The sequence below is a fragment of the Halichoeres trimaculatus genome, unplaced genomic scaffold (assembly GCF_033239565.1).
Source record: "Halichoeres trimaculatus isolate MK-OKI-2021-1 unplaced genomic scaffold, fHalTri1.1 fHalTri1_scaffold_9, whole genome shotgun sequence".
In the NCBI taxonomy this organism is placed as follows: Eukaryota; Metazoa; Chordata; class Actinopteri; order Labriformes; family Labridae; genus Halichoeres; species Halichoeres trimaculatus.
Window position 1 is genome coordinate 11,105,589 of NW_027437188.1, and position 15,575 is coordinate 11,121,163.

At 40.5% G+C, this 15,575-nt stretch overlaps 1 protein-coding gene across 2 annotated transcripts in view; it reads left to right on the forward strand.

Moving 5' to 3' along the window:
- The first annotated feature begins 7,161 nt into the window (after positions 1 to 7,161).
- Positions 7,162 to 15,575, forward strand: part of tpst1 (tyrosylprotein sulfotransferase 1) — a 64,920-nt gene continuing 56,506 nt past the window's right edge. The window contains exon 1 of one of the 2 annotated variants that reach the window (XM_074678824.1): positions 7,162 to 7,362. The gene's annotated coding sequence lies outside the window, so the exon portion shown is untranslated. The remainder of the gene's footprint in view (positions 7,363 to 15,575) is intronic. The other variant, XM_074678823.1, reaches the window with a different exon arrangement.

Sequence of the window (15,575 nt, forward strand, 5' to 3'; positions counted from 1 at the left end):
ATACTTTCGTTCTGTTTATTTCACAGTCTCTCTTCCAGCACTTTTTTTTAATCTCAGAACTCCTTTTGGTTTGTGTAGACTTTGATGCCCCTGTAGACAAAGCATGATTTCTTTTCTTTCTTTTTTTTTTTTTTTTTTTTTTTTTGCGTGTGTGGGTAATATTATAATAGTTCATTTTACATGTTAAATATGGCGATCAATCTTTGCTGTGGACTTCTTTTTTAAGTTACTTTAGCCGTGGATTGTTCATATCAGAGCTTTACAAACTGTATCAGTAGAGTTATTTTGGTAAAGCAGATCAGTCCAGAAGAACAACATGAGGATTCTGTTATGGAGAACTGCATCTGCACGTCTGAAAACCTGGCTGCAGTCAGTTTGCGTCAGCGATGTGGTGTTGTAGTCCAACAAAGTCTGTGCTCACGGCAGTAAACTTTGCAAGACAGAAAAACGTTATTAAGATGTGCAGCAGTGCGTGCTTCTTCTTTAGGATCTCTGCCAAGTAAAATCTGCAAAAGAAAAGAACCAACACTGACACAGATTCACTCAGGGAGAGGCTGATAAATTAATCTGTCAGTCAAGAGTAAATTGTTTTTGGAAACAGGATGATGCTGCTCTGAGGTTGGTAAGCTCTGAAAATAAAGAGCGACTAAGAACTTTTGTTTGTTTTTTTAAATACCTGCTAAATCAAAAATGTATAAATGAAAAAGTAATACTGTGAACATTATGTCAAGTTGTGTGTCATTATGCTGTGTCACGTGACAGTTTGTGCCGTTACATCGTGCCCCAAGAAAGAATAATTGTTACGTTAAATCTCACCACAATGCCTCATTACTTTGTCTCGTTACATTGTGTCTCATTACGTGGTGTTTCATATGTTGTTGTAACACTCCAAAAAAGAACCCAAAATGCAGGACTTCAGAGACAGGCAGAGAGTTTGAAATATATCCAAAATGCTAGGCAGAGACAAGGTCTAAAAGACAGGCAAAGATCAAAAAAACACATCAAGAACAACACAAGGGAAAAATGCTGGATCGCTGACAACGAGGACAAGAAGAACTGACACAGAAGGGAGGTTAGACTGGTTGAAAATACATACAGCAAGAGAGGTTAACGAGACTTAGGTGGGACACATGAAGGTAATCAGGGGCATGGCGACACAGAAGGGCAGGAAGTCAAAGGACCTGAAACAAGACAGGAGAGTGAGTACAAAGCAGTAAACAAGACAAGATACATAAGGGAGAAATTAAAACACTTGAGCCGTAGATGTGGAATAGAATAGAATAGAATAGAATAGAAAAGAATAGAATAGAATAGAAAACGATAGAATAGAATAGAACTTTATTGTGATTGTAACAAGTACAACAAAATTGAAGTCACAGCAGCAATCAAGAAAACAAAAGTAAGAAAGTGTATAGCAAGTGCAAAAAGCTCCATAAGAAACTAGATGATGACAGCTTGTCCATCATTGTCCAGTTCAGCAAGACTCCACCTCCATAGGGTCCAGGACTGAGCTTCTTCAGCATTCTGTTTAGTCTCTGTCTCCTGTATCCTGTCTGCTCACAGCAGGTGAAGCTCTTCCAATGTGGCGTTGGGGTCTGATGTTAGCTCTGTTAGCCATGTCTGTGAAAAGCATGATGCTACTCTACTCTCTGGTATTCCCTCTGTTGCTGGGTTAGCATGGCTAGCTCGTCCATCTTATTGGAGATAGATCTTATGTTCCAAATAACAATGGATGGAAGGACAGGTCCATGTCGTCACTTCTTAGCTCACACCTGAGAACCAGCACGTCGTCCTCACCTCCTTCTCCTCACCTTGTGGGAAGACATCAGGCCTTACACCAGTTAGCATTGACATGCTACAGGCTGCTAACAGCTGAGTTCACATGTAAACAATGCAGCCATGGTTACATGTAGGATCTCCGAAAAAACCAAGTAGAAAAAGTAGTAAAAATATCACTGAAGCCATAAAAAGTTTGGTGTCCATGACCAACAATGAACCATACAAAGTAATGATCAACTCCAAATACAAAGATTACGAAAAAGAGACGAAAAAATTACAAGAAAACGGACAAAGAAGAGAGAGCTACTGCAACAGGCAGCCATAGGCAACAGGGCAGCGCCTAGCACTCATTTATCTGTCACACGTGACAGTTGTGTCTCGTTACGTTGTGTCACGTTACGTTGTGTCACGTTACGTTGTGTCACGTTACGTTGTGTCACGTTACGTTGTGTCACGTTACGTTGTGTCACGTTACGTTGTGTCACGTTACGTTGTGTCACTTTAAATTGTGCCACGTTACGTTGTGTCTCGTTACGTTGTGTCAAGTTACGTTGTGTCACGTTACGTTGTGTCTCATTACATTGTGTCTCATTACATTGTGTCCACTTACTTTGTGTCTCATTATATTGTGTCCACTTACTTTGTGTCTTGTTATGTTGTCTCACTGTGTTGTGTCTTCTTGAGTTGTCAGTACATTGTCACATATTCTGTTACATTGTATTCCTTGTGGGATTTATTTTTCAATCAATCAATCATCAGTCTTTTTTTGTATAGAGCCAAATCATAACTAACATTATCTCAAGACTCTTTACAAAAACATTAACAAGTCTAGACATGTAACCCGTTAATGTTAACAAAATTATATTAACAGAAACCCAAATCAAGACAAGATAAGGAGTCTTATCAGTTTTTGTTTTGTATTCCATTATGTTGTATTCTGTTACACTGTATTTTGTTAAGTTGTGTCCCATTATGCCGGTCCTGTTACGTTGTCTTATAGGTTGCATCTTGTTACGATGTGGACTGTTATGTTCCGTCTTTCAGTTGTGTCTCTTTTCATTACATTGCTTCTGGTTATGTTACATCTTGTAATGTTACAAGTCATTACTTTGTGCCTTGCTAAGTTTTGTTTTGACATGTATGACTGAGCTGCTTTAAGTTGTTTCTTGTCACACGGTGTTGTGCTACATTGTGTCTGAGTCTTTCACACTCTGTGTGTCACTGAGTTAAGCTTTTATGTCATCTCATAACTTTGTGTCTAATGACATATCACATTGTGCAATGTCCATGAATCTATGTCCCCTTTTATTAGTTTAGTAGTGAATTTCACAGTGTGTTGTGTTGTGTTGCCTTACAGCAGATTATTTTATGTCAGGTTACTCTGATGGTAACCCTGAGAAATATTCTGTGACCAAAACTGAACAGAAGTCCACTTTGATCTTTTATCTGACACAGAAATGAATCTCTGTGTGTCCTCTGTTTCCCTGACCTCTCAACCCCTTAACCTTAACCCAGGTCCTTCAAGTGTACACTATGTCACCTGTCTTTGTTAAGGTTTTATTTTCCACCAAAGGAAAAATTCTGATTTACTTCTTATTGGGTATTTTAACGATGCATCAACACTGTTTAAATTTCATTTCTTACATTTTTTAAAGCTACAGTGTGTAGAAACAGGAAGAGATTTTAGATTAAAATGTTTCTTTCCTCACTCCTGTTGGTGACCTGATGGTGGCCTCTGATGACAAGATGCCACTCTAATGAATCATCAATATGATCCTTCATTTGTCAAGTTTTCACAATAAAAGAGTCAATAGATAACTTTTTTTTTTCTGTGCACAACAACCCTTCTTGTCCTCTTTTTTTGCCTTCCACCTGTTGCCTTTTGCACAGCCTTTCACTGAATATAATAATGAGTCTAATTATTTTGTCCATTCTGTTCCGTTAGTTATTTTTTATACCTCATCACCTTGACCTTTGCACCTCCTCCCGGAGAATAAGGACATTGTTGGAGACACTTCCTCCTTCTTTCATGACAACCATCCGTTCTCACACTCTTGCTCTCCCGCTGAGTAGGGCAGGGCATTGTAACAGAAGCTATTTTTGCTGTCATAGACAGTCCTTTAATTCATCATGAGGTGCCCCCCTTTAGATACAGGGATTGTCATATTCAGAAGCAGAAACCAGCATGACAAAGGTCTGAGGTCAGCACTTATTTCCTCCCTGTGCATTGTTTCTGCTCTGCTGTTTATGAGCCTCATGGGAAATATGAGAGGTGACAAAACAATGCCATCATATCAAACCACAAAATGTTGTTGTAATCAACACTTAATGATACTCATTGTCTCATTTAGAGACCTGAAGGTGTCAACTGTTCATTGACTGTCTTGATATTGAGTCAGGATGAATCAATATGTGTTTAAATATTAAACTCACTATCCAATATCTAGTAATCTGATATGAATGAGGTTCCTGTGTAGCTGCAAGACCCTGAGTGTTTTTATATGCTGCAATTTTTGGTTTTAATTGCAAGATGCTCCCCAGAAATAAAAAGACAAAAAAAAAAATGTGTGTGAAAATTTAAATGATATGAGGAGGACCTGTTTTAATTGGACTGCCTCGTCACCCTCTGGTGTGTCTGTAATGTGTAACGTTCGTAAATCTAGGTTATGCCCTGCCAGTCATCTACCAAGCAGAGCTAATGTAACCTCACTCTTCATTTTATTGATTGACTCTCAAGTTTGAACAGACCACTGCAGAATAACTGCTGACTGTGGGTTGGAATGGACATTATCACAAACAGCTTAGCCCCTGTTTTAGCCTTTAGCTCGTGCTCTATCACTCTCCTGTTTATCTTTCTTCTGCTCTCCTGCCCTTTTTCCTGTCTGACAGTTAGGCTCCTGTGTCCATCATCACTACAAAATTAATCACAGAAATCGTTTTCAGCAGAGAAAAACACAGATGTATCTTCTCACTTCTAAACTTCGCCAGCTGACGTGGTGTTGTCATAGAGACTTCAATGATCCATAAATCCATCTGGTCTTGCTTGACTTGATTTGGAAGCTACAAAGTAGTATTTTGAAATAACCTGTAACCTGTAATATTGGCGCTGATAATCTAATTTTAAAGTGTGGATTACAATCGGGCATAAATCTTGAAGGGAGACTTTGTCAACATCAACAACAAATTTCTCACAGCCCCTTTAAGATAATCAGTATGTCAAAATGTATAATAAATCTAATTTTATTGATAAAAACTTTTCATATTAATTAAAAAACAATATACTAAAGGAATACATAATAAAGACATAATATGAGATTTTATGCAGATGCATAAACGCACATGGCATTGTGAATTTCTGCAAATATATTGAATCTAAAATCTTCTCCATCCATAGGGCTTCTGTTGTCACTCCGTTTCCTCCATCTGCTCCTATCAGTTATCAGCACTTTTGAACTCTGCAGGAGATGCTGAGTGCTCGCCTCTGCTGACCGTTCACTGTGACTGAAACCAGAGCGGCCACCATAATGGCATCATTGATCACTGGCAATTTTTTTCCCCCCTTCAAAGCTTTCACGACCATGAGAAGTCTTTCCGCAGCAGAAAAAAAGGCAGTCTTTATCTCAGTGAGAGGATGGACCTGCCCTGAATTTAACCCCTGAGGCCTAATGTGCCTCTGGAGTTTTCCTTAGACCTCCAGAAGAAATATATGGTGTGTTTTTCTGCCTGAAAGGGTTGTTTCTTCGAAAAGCTGCAAAAGCTTCTTCTCATAGTAAAGAGGACAATTTTATTATCAATATGTTTTTTTTTATATCCAAGAGATTATAAATTTGGTCAAAACAAATTTGAATCAAATAAAAATGCGTCAGTGAAGCACTTTTGACATATTTTGTAATAATAATTCATTCTTCGAACAATAACAAACCTCTATTGTGACCCCAAAGCTTCCAGCTGCATGTTGGCTCGGGAGGCATCTTGGATCTGTTTTTCAGTAACACACTCAAACTCCTCTGTGAAGCTCTTAAAACTAGCTGTAGTAAGATTTCTTTGATTTTTAGCACTTTAAAACATAATTTTTTAGACACCATCACACGCCATGACTCCATAGATTAGCACAGTAGCAGCTGTTAAATCTCTGTTGATGACCAGGCTCTTACAAACGGCATCATACTGCATCAGCTGTTGGGTAGCTCCACCTTCTTTTGAGGACTGTGGACCGTCACTGTGTCTCTCCATCTTTCATCCTCCTGCTGTTGTGGTAGTGAGTGGTGCCCATAGTGGCCAGGTCTACTGTTACAAATGAATACTTGCATTTAAAGGTCTACTGAACTGGTTCGTGTTTGCTACTTTTTTTAACATTTACGGCTGTACATCAGCCACACTGCAGAATGACATGGACACGTTGACTCAGGAGTATGAACCAGGCCGGAAGCCATAACACCCCAGCGGATTGTTTGTTCAGACGGACTTAAAAGGTATGAAAACACATCACATTCAAGTTAACATGTGTCTCAGTGATCTGCTGAACACGTTTCTGTACTTGCTTTAAGCTTTTTTTTTTTTTTTTTTTTAAATAGCCAGCAAAAAATGTGTTTTTCCGAAAGTTGGACCCAAAACCAGGTTCTGAGAAAACCCACTGAGGAACGCTCCTAGGGACCTCACGGATGCGCCCTAGAAGTTACTGAGCCCTCTGGCTAGGTTTGGTGGAGTTATGGCCCATTTGGTGAAAGGCTAAAAACAGGCCTAATTACACAAAACGAAAATGCTCTGTATAAAAGGAATTTTTGCTCTGCAAACATGCTATTTGTTTGTAAAATCAACATGTATGAAATCTGGTAAATAACTGGTAAATAAAGGCCTGTTTTGATTGTTTTTCCTCAGGATAGAGATGGCACATCTGGAGCTGTTCAGTGACAAAGTTGTGCATTTTATAAAAAAGACATTCATTTTTAAAAAGAAAGTATATTGCGTTGTAGGTTTTATTCCTCTTTTGATGACTTTAATTTAAAGGAAATAGCTCAAAATTGTCACTTGTTTTTTTTTTAAGACGAAAAAGGCTAAACTGGAAAACAGGATTAATAACAAAACACAAAGAGTTAAAAGGGACATCAGTTGCATCATGCTTCTACGTTAAATGCATAATTCAGTACTTAGATTCATTACTCATATAAAATATCTAAAAATCGATATGTTTCAAAATGATTTATTGAGTTTAGACGATCTCTGCCTTCTCGCTGGTGCTCATAAAAGTCTACATTAATGTACTGTGCATTTAAATCTACAGTAGACCGCCCTCCTCTGAATGAACCAATCATCTGCTCCGTCACTAATTTTTCTACCAATCAGAGCGGGTCTTTCATCCACAGCAGAGCAGTGCAGTTACTTGTAGCAGTCTGGTTGAAATCTGCTCCAGTCGAGCAGGGCAGCGAGCGGGTTCAACGTGTGACTGACGCGGTGTGTGTAGACGGAAAATGCCCGAGAAGTGACACCAGAGGCCGGCAGCACTGTCCGGATATTCACACTGGATTCTTTGGAGATACTTTGACCACGAAACCGGAGTCTCCTGCGTCGTATCCGCAGCGTTAGGTATGTTTTTGACGTCGAAATGTCCCTCTCTTCTCCCCTTTCCTTAAGCTCAGGAGCTGCGACAATTAAACGCACATTTTAGAAACGGGGTTCTGAATTACCGAAACGGGTCTTTTTATTAGCCTTATAACGGATACCAGTGCTGTTATAATGTGTGTTACATAAGAACCAGTGTGTTGTCAGTGCTGGAAAGTCACATTTAAATCGATATAAATCCAAAATAGATTATCAAAATTAGCCGGAGGTGTGTGTTGACAGACAGCGCCGTTACGTGCCTCACCGGACTGCACACAAATCTGCCACGATTGTCGATAAACACACTCAGATTACACACCTTGAATATTAACGAAGACAGATTTTAAGAAGGGGTTTTTCTCTTGGATATTCGGCTGGATTTCCAATCATATACAACTTTAACACATCCTGTGTCACTGCTTTTCTGCTCTCATGTCTACGCACAGGCTTTTCTATTCAAAACAGACCCTGCTGGGTGCGCAGGGGCGGATCCAGCCCTCCTTAACTCGGGCTCTGACTCATGCAGGGGGGGCATGGAATATGTGTACACACTAAAATAAATAGTCGTTACTTATCTGTCTTCACTTATTAAAACTAAGTTTAAGGTGCTGTGCAGAATATCTGTTTAGTGTCGATTACACCTGTGGACAGAATTGATACTGTTTGTACAGGATGGAGACACCTTTTCTCATGTGATTGGGACTCCTGCTCCTGTACATTTGTTTTGGAAGCATTTTTTAACACTAGTATTCCTTGTTTTTGTCCTTGCTTATTTAATACAACTTTTTTGCTGGACGTAAAGTGACAAGGTAATCTGTAGTTCCATAGCTCTAGTGATGCCCACAGATGTGTCTGTAATATGTAACATCAGGGAGTCCTGGTTACGCTTTAAGCTTTAATAAGCAACGCAACAGAATAGCAACATAAAAACCTTTACAGATTAAATATCTCAAAGAAAATGTTTGTCCAAAGTCACTATTTTGGTTCCTGGAACTGCATTCATTCTTCTTGCACAGTCTTGAGCTGTCAATAATATACAGGTTCCATGGACAGGATGCAGGATCAGACCCTTTTCTCTTGCAACTGTCTCATGCAGATATGCAAAGTATCTTTTCTAAACTAAACAGGTAATAACTAAACCTATTAATTTTCAAGTCCAAATAAAATCAGCAGCAGCATGTTGCAGCACAGCCTAAATCTCAGCCTATAGGGCAAATAGCCTGTCATGGCTTAGGATTTAGGTTTTGCACCCTGAGGTAGCCAACCAGAACTCAAGAGAGTGCCATGCCGTCCCTCTTTGGATGGCAAGCATTACGTTTTATGGGCTAAGTGGTTTGTGTAAAATGTCAAATAAATCACTTTAAGGAACCCCAAATTGACTTTGTGTGAATTATAACTATAAAGAAAGATCTTTTAATTGCAGTATTTTAAACAGAGGTCTGGTTTGAGGTTATGCATTAGATAATGGAGTTTGTGGGGGTTGTGTTTGCTTACTTAGCGTTGTCTCTTCACCATATATTTATACAACATCTCTGTTATACAGCGTCAATAGTCAGTAGCTTTGCTCAAAGTATATTGAATACTGTTGTTTTTATTCTGTGAACTCTTGGCACGTGGCCTCTAAGGACCGCAGAAACTGATTAGTGATGTCAAACTCCAACAGACAGTGGTGTGTTTGTTCCTGCTGACACCAGCCATCACTTTGTTTTCCATTGATCAGCTGATAATTTTCTGGATTGGTTAAAGAAGTCTGTGAACAAGTTTCTCACAGTCTAAGCTAATCTTTATAAATGTCAGCCTCTGTGATCAGTTCACAGTTTGATCAACTGTTTGTGAGTGAAGATGGTGATGAAGTTTAAAGCACAGTGACAGGCATGCTGGATGTTTGCCCAGCAGGCCTGTCACTACAGGCACAGTTAGGGACCGCTGTAAAAAATGCAGTACGTCTCTTTTTATTATTTAAACACCCACATACACACACATACATGTTGTCATTGCATTTTGAAGTCCAAGAACAGCTAAAGTTTCCAAAGAAGAATGAGTTTCTGAATCTGGAGTAAGAGTCATCTCTCTATCTGTGTGTAATGAGCCTTCTTCACCACAGTAGAGCAGCACGGTCAGCATAGCAGCATTGCTTCGCGGATAAGTCTTGTCTAAATTTTCCATCTATGGCAAGAAATCCATACATTTAAGAATAGTGAATATTTAAAGTACTGTGTCCAGTGTATATATGAGTGTGTGGTTGTTTGTGGGTCATGGGTGTGTGTTCGTACCAGTGTGGTAAGGAACATGTGTTTGCAGATTTGTGTGTTTGCACAGGGTGTATGTACAGGGGTGTGTGGTTAGATGTGTGATTTAAAAAAGTTCATGTTTTTCATGCGTGAGTACACCCATAAATTTATGTATTAAATACGTAGAGGTTGGAAAATCTGAAGGTTTAGTCTCAAGATCCAGTACCGTAATATTTATGTTTTCAATATAGGAAAGCAGAATACCTCCTCTTTAAACTTTGGAGGGTAAACAATGACTAAGGGCGTATTCAGACCTGGACTGTTTGGTCCACTTTAAACGGACCAGGGTTCGTTTCCCACGCTGGTGCAGACTTTTCATGCAGGTGTGAACAGACACAAACGAACCCTGGTGCGGACCAAACAACCGGACCCAGACCCACTTTTTGAGGTGGTCTCGGTCCGCTTCCAAACGAACTCTGGTGCGGTTCGTGGTTCTCCAGTGCAGGTCTGAATACAAACCAAGGTCCATCCGAACTAACTACAGGATACATGCGCCTTTTGGGCCTATAGAGCCACTGTAACCTGACCGTCTTTGGTTCATACCTGACCCTCCGTCTTCTGTTTAGCCATGCTGTTGCTGGCATGTTGTGGGTCAGGACACGCAGAGCATAGCCTCTCCTTGCTGCGCGCATTCGTCTTCGCTTTTCCAAAATTGTAAACAGTTTTGTTAAGCCTACTTTGAAGGAGCTGCTCTTCAAACTGAAAATGATTTTGCAGCTTTAATAAGAGCACACACCTCCATTTCCGGGTCTGTATTCTGTGTGCCGCCCTTTGTCAGTGCTGTCCAATGAGAGCACTGATCGTCACACACGTGGATGTGTTTACAGAATATAGTCCACTTGCAAAAACTACAATCTGAATATGAACTGCACCAAACGAAAAAAATAAAGTCCGCTTTTGGTCCGGACCAAACAAGTGGACCAAAGGACTTTTCTGGTCTGAATACACCCTAAAACTGCTGAATCTTTTCGTTTAAAGACAAACCTTCGACAGAGCCTGGCTGTAATGTTGTGTATGTGCAGTAAATGGTGCAGACAGCATTTCAAGTCAGTCTTAGTAATTTTATCTGTTTCTTATGTTCTGGATATGTTTAGATGCATGTGGAAACACATGTTGTTGTAAAAATAAATAATGTGTAAAAATGAATAATCAAATATTTCTAGATAAGCAGCTTTACTTATTGATCTGTAAGCTAGTGTTGCATTTTTAGCAGCCGTCCTCCATCATAGCTCAGGCTTCTGAGTAAAAAGCTTATTGGCAGCTTCCCATTTTCTCCTGTAACGCGGCTGAGGATGCCAGAAAATAGAGAAAATACAGGAAATACTTTTCTGTCGTAGTATTTGTTCAGTGGATTTATTAACCAATAATTGTTGCCTGCAGGCTCACTGTGATGAATGTTTGTGGAAATATATTAGAGCAGATTTAGAAAGCTGAAAAAACAGTTTGTGGAGGCCTTCAGGGGGCATAGACTACCAGTGTCTGTGCAGCAGGGAGCACATCTGCTGTGTGCAGGTGGTCCAAGGGGAAAATAGACCAGAGTCCAGTTGAATTGAGAGTTTTTCTCTGAGCTGGCTGCTCTCTGCAGCTCGGCCTCCACAGCTGCAGACCGGGATCAGTTGGACTCCAGTTCACTTATACTCTTCATTTCCTCGTCTGAAAGGGACACCCACTGCTGCATCACAATTATTACATTCAGCAGAGCAGCTGTCTGATCACTGAGCCCTGAAAGCTGCACACAGGCCTCATACTTATTACTTCTCTCCAAAATAAGAGCGGTCTGCTGCAGGGCGTTGGAGCATGTATTCATCAAACCACTCAGAATAGATGTGCTGCAGGCCAGAGATGTCAGTCCATGTCCTCAGCTTGGCCTTGCTGAGAAGCTCCTGATTGATGGGTCGCTGTTTGTTTGCTGATAGTGAGGACAGACTGGAGTTTTACAGCTGACACAACAGAGATTTGGGGGGAATTTCTCACTTGCCTTTGCAATAATTAGTACTTTGAAGAGTAATTTTGTTTATAGATGAAGGATTGCTCCTGTAGATTGCTTCATCTTTCAGGAAACAACATTTTTCAATGCATAATCCATGTGAACACATGCATCTGATATGTTGAAAGTTCTTTGTTTTGCCCCCGAGAGCTTCAGATTATCTGATCCAGGTAAGCTGATAAGCAGAGATATTACTGTCTAGGCCAAACTCAGTTTATACACTGGAGTAAGACAGTAAAATACCACACAAGGTTTATTGTTCCTTACCAAAGAAGGGAGTTGCCGGAATATCGCTGCCTCAATCAGTGAGTCTTTATGCGCTGCATAAATATTGTGTTGAGCCTGAACTAAGTTTAAACCCTTGAGTCACTCAGCAACAATCAAACTAACAATCAAGGCAGTGATGGACAAGCAACTTCCATGCACTTGGTGGTAAAAATCTGTTTTTATCTGTAACTTTGAGCAGAATGAAAGCAGTTTCCACCCAGAAAAAGTATTGTGTAGTTTGCAGACAAAGGTCTTTAGCTGAAGATAGTTTATAAAGTTTCAGAGACTGAGAATTAAGCTGCGTTTCCACCAAGCAGTACGGGTCGGTTCAGTACGGTTTGGGACGGTTTGGGACAGTTAAGTCTGATCCCGTTTGCGTTTCCACCGCAAACTGTGCCCTCTCGTGGTGGGCGGCGTGTAAGCCGCATGCCGGAAGCCACAGCTGGTAAACAATAGCGCGACGCCGTAGCAGCTTATCCCGCGATTAAATCCAACAAAGAAGAAAACGCAACACAGTAAACAAAGAGCACGGATGGAAGACATGCAGCATTTCGTCCTCTCTGTGATTTTCATGTAACTCTCTGTTACAAAGTGCAATCGAGCTTCGTTTCAGAGAAGTCTGTGAGCCGCAAGGAGAAATGCAGCCGCTGTCGGGGTGAGTGACGATTCTTTTGACCAATCAATCGTCTGCAGTGTGTTGCTCCACCTCCCGAGAGCGGATCGGTTCAGTCTGGCACCCATACGAAAGGGTCCCAAAAAAGTGGGACGGCTCGTCTCGGTTTTTAGGGATCCGTCCCGGGATGAGTCTGTGGAAACGCCGCTAAAAGCGCACCGTACCGAGACGAACCGACCCGGACTGCTTGGTGGAAACGCGGCTTTACAGTCCGAGCTGAATGGTGACAATAAAGCAGCTATAGCATCCTGTGACAATTACTTACTCATACTTAGGCCTGTCACGATAACAAATTTTGCTAGACGATAATTTTCTAAAATATTATTGCCGATAAACGATATTATTGTCAATATTATTTTGATTTTTTTCCCCATTTTTTCATTGATGTAATTATGATAAATGGGATAATAAAGTGAGTACACCATATCAAAAGCAAGAAACTTTAATTTCTTAAGAGTATTTAACTGTAATTAAAAGGTCAGGATCTTTTAAATAAAATAAATTAAACAAAAAATATAATAAATTTAACAAACAAGAAAGAGGAAAAAAATACAATGAAAATGAAATGGACTCTCTTTTAGAAAAAAATACATGTCAATGAAAATAATTAATACTAATCAAAAACAATGAAACATATACCCTGTCTTTAAGGAAAAACAGAACTCCAAAAACAAAACAAAACAAAACAACAATAAAAACTATTGTTTTTGAAAGGGAGTTTATACAGTTCCTGAATTGTTTGTAACATGTACTTTTTCCCAGTCAATCCGTACTGTCTGTCAAACATTTTGAGCATTTCTGGTTTTCAACCGTATTGAAGGGCTGCATTTCTTTGGCAATGTAGCTGTCTTTGAGCGCCCACCATTTAGCACTTTTATTTCTATTTACTTTGCCGACCAGTAAGAGCGGATTGTCAAAGAACAAGGCTCCGCTGCACCTCCCCTTCTTCTTCGTCGCCACTATTTTCAAACAAATGCGACATATCAGCTCGTTGGTGTTCATGAGCTCACACTTTGTTCATTCTGATAAAAAACAAAATATTCCCACACTGGGACTGTGGCAGGCGGCTTAAGAACCGTATCTTTTGTGCCATCACTCATATTAGCGTGTTTCCTCCTTACCCCTCAGGACGCTAGCTTCAGCTCTCTCTCAACTCTCCGTGTGTACGCGCGAGCAGCCCCGTCTTCACCCCAAAGATCACATTTTTGACAGATGCTCACTCCGCTATAAATCCGCTATAGTACCTATGCACCCCGATGTTAGGAAAGATAGACGTAGTGAGCCATCTTCTCATTCAGCCTCTTTGGTCGAAAGAGAGGAGGAAAACAAACATGCATGCACGTGTCAGTTTATCTAGGCTGGCAAACTTACCAAGGAAGTTTTTATTTATCGTTCGGTTTATCGATTTATTGATTATTGTGACAGGCCTACTCATACTTAAAGAGATAGTCTTGTTTGCCTCTTTGGCAGCTGCTGGTGAAGCTGTTACCTCGCTATTTTGACTCAAAATAGAAGAAGTTCCCAGGTTTAGAAATACAACATTTTACATGAAGTAGTTTTTAAATCATCACAAAGTAGTTTGTTTGCACACGACAAGTGTTGAGTTAGGCTTCAGCTCTGGGCCCACACATTTGGTGACCACCCACACGGTGGTCAGGCTCCCCGGTGACACTCCAGCTCTGTGGGGAATGAATGGGCACAGTCTGTGTTCCTTGTGGTGTAGATGTAATAAAACTGCACACAGCGGAGCACAAAGCTGAAGATTGTCTCGTGGTTGCGGACTAGATTTGAACACAAAACTTTGAACATAAAAGCAAAAAATGCTCTGTGAGCCTGTTTCTGAAGATAGTTTGAAAATACATAAAGGGATTAAAATGACCTCTGTCATTCATTCATTCATTCATTTTCTTAACCACTTATCCTGTTCAGGGTTGCGGTGGCTGGATGGTGTTTGAGCCCTGAAAGAAGCTGCAGACTCCAGCCTGAACCTGTCGCAGACTGAGGAGGGAGTGAAGCTGAAGCGTGTCGATCGTGCACAATTACGCACGGGTAGACCGGAGTTTTATGATTATTCATACTACGAGACGAGCACATAGGTTGTGATCTCATGTAAATGAACGTCTTCTGTTAAAAACTAGTCACTTTTTCACACGCAGGTCACATTTATATGATAATATTATGAGGAGTAAAAAAATCATCTTCACAGTAAATCCTGTAATCAATACAGCTTCCGAAAAAAACACCCCGCGCTAAAAGTTTGTTCCAGCATCACCTGAATGTTCTCTGCAGAGACTTGATCATGGACATGGGAGTGTACCAAAAAGTGATTATTGCCTCTTTATTTATATTTTTTTATTGTAGTAAACCAATAGAGGAAACACATTTTTTAGGGGGAGAAATCAGCTTGCGCTGCTCTTTCAGAGCAAAGTATTTCACAGATTAGTGGAAGAAGAGTGAAATGTTAGAAACATTCTTGTTGTCTTATCTAATTTAAGGATCTAAATATTAATCTAAGAACATCAATTTTAATTTCTGAAAATGTTTTGTGCTCATATGATCTAATAATTCTCCTCCACAGACGGATTTCCCTCGCTGCACCGGGCTGCCTACAGACATGAAACTTGCGTACTCGAACTCAGACCTGGCGTGGGATTTGAGCGTACCCGACGCCCACGTTCAGATTGATAAATGCCGATCTGTGTGTGGAAAGGAGCGTACACCCATTTTTCAGGCGTACGCACGTTTGATAAATGAGGGCCCTGGTGAGGCTGGAGTACCCGGAGAGAACCCACGTATGCACTGGGAGAACATGCAAACTCTACACAGACAGGCCCACCGGCCGAGGGGGGGATTTGAACTAGTGACACCATGCAGCTTCTGACCACTGTCAATAATATTAAAATAATCCAGACAGGACAGGCAGTAAATTGTGTTGTGAGGTATCGTGCGGTTCTGGGAGATGCCTGCCCTTCCATGTGTC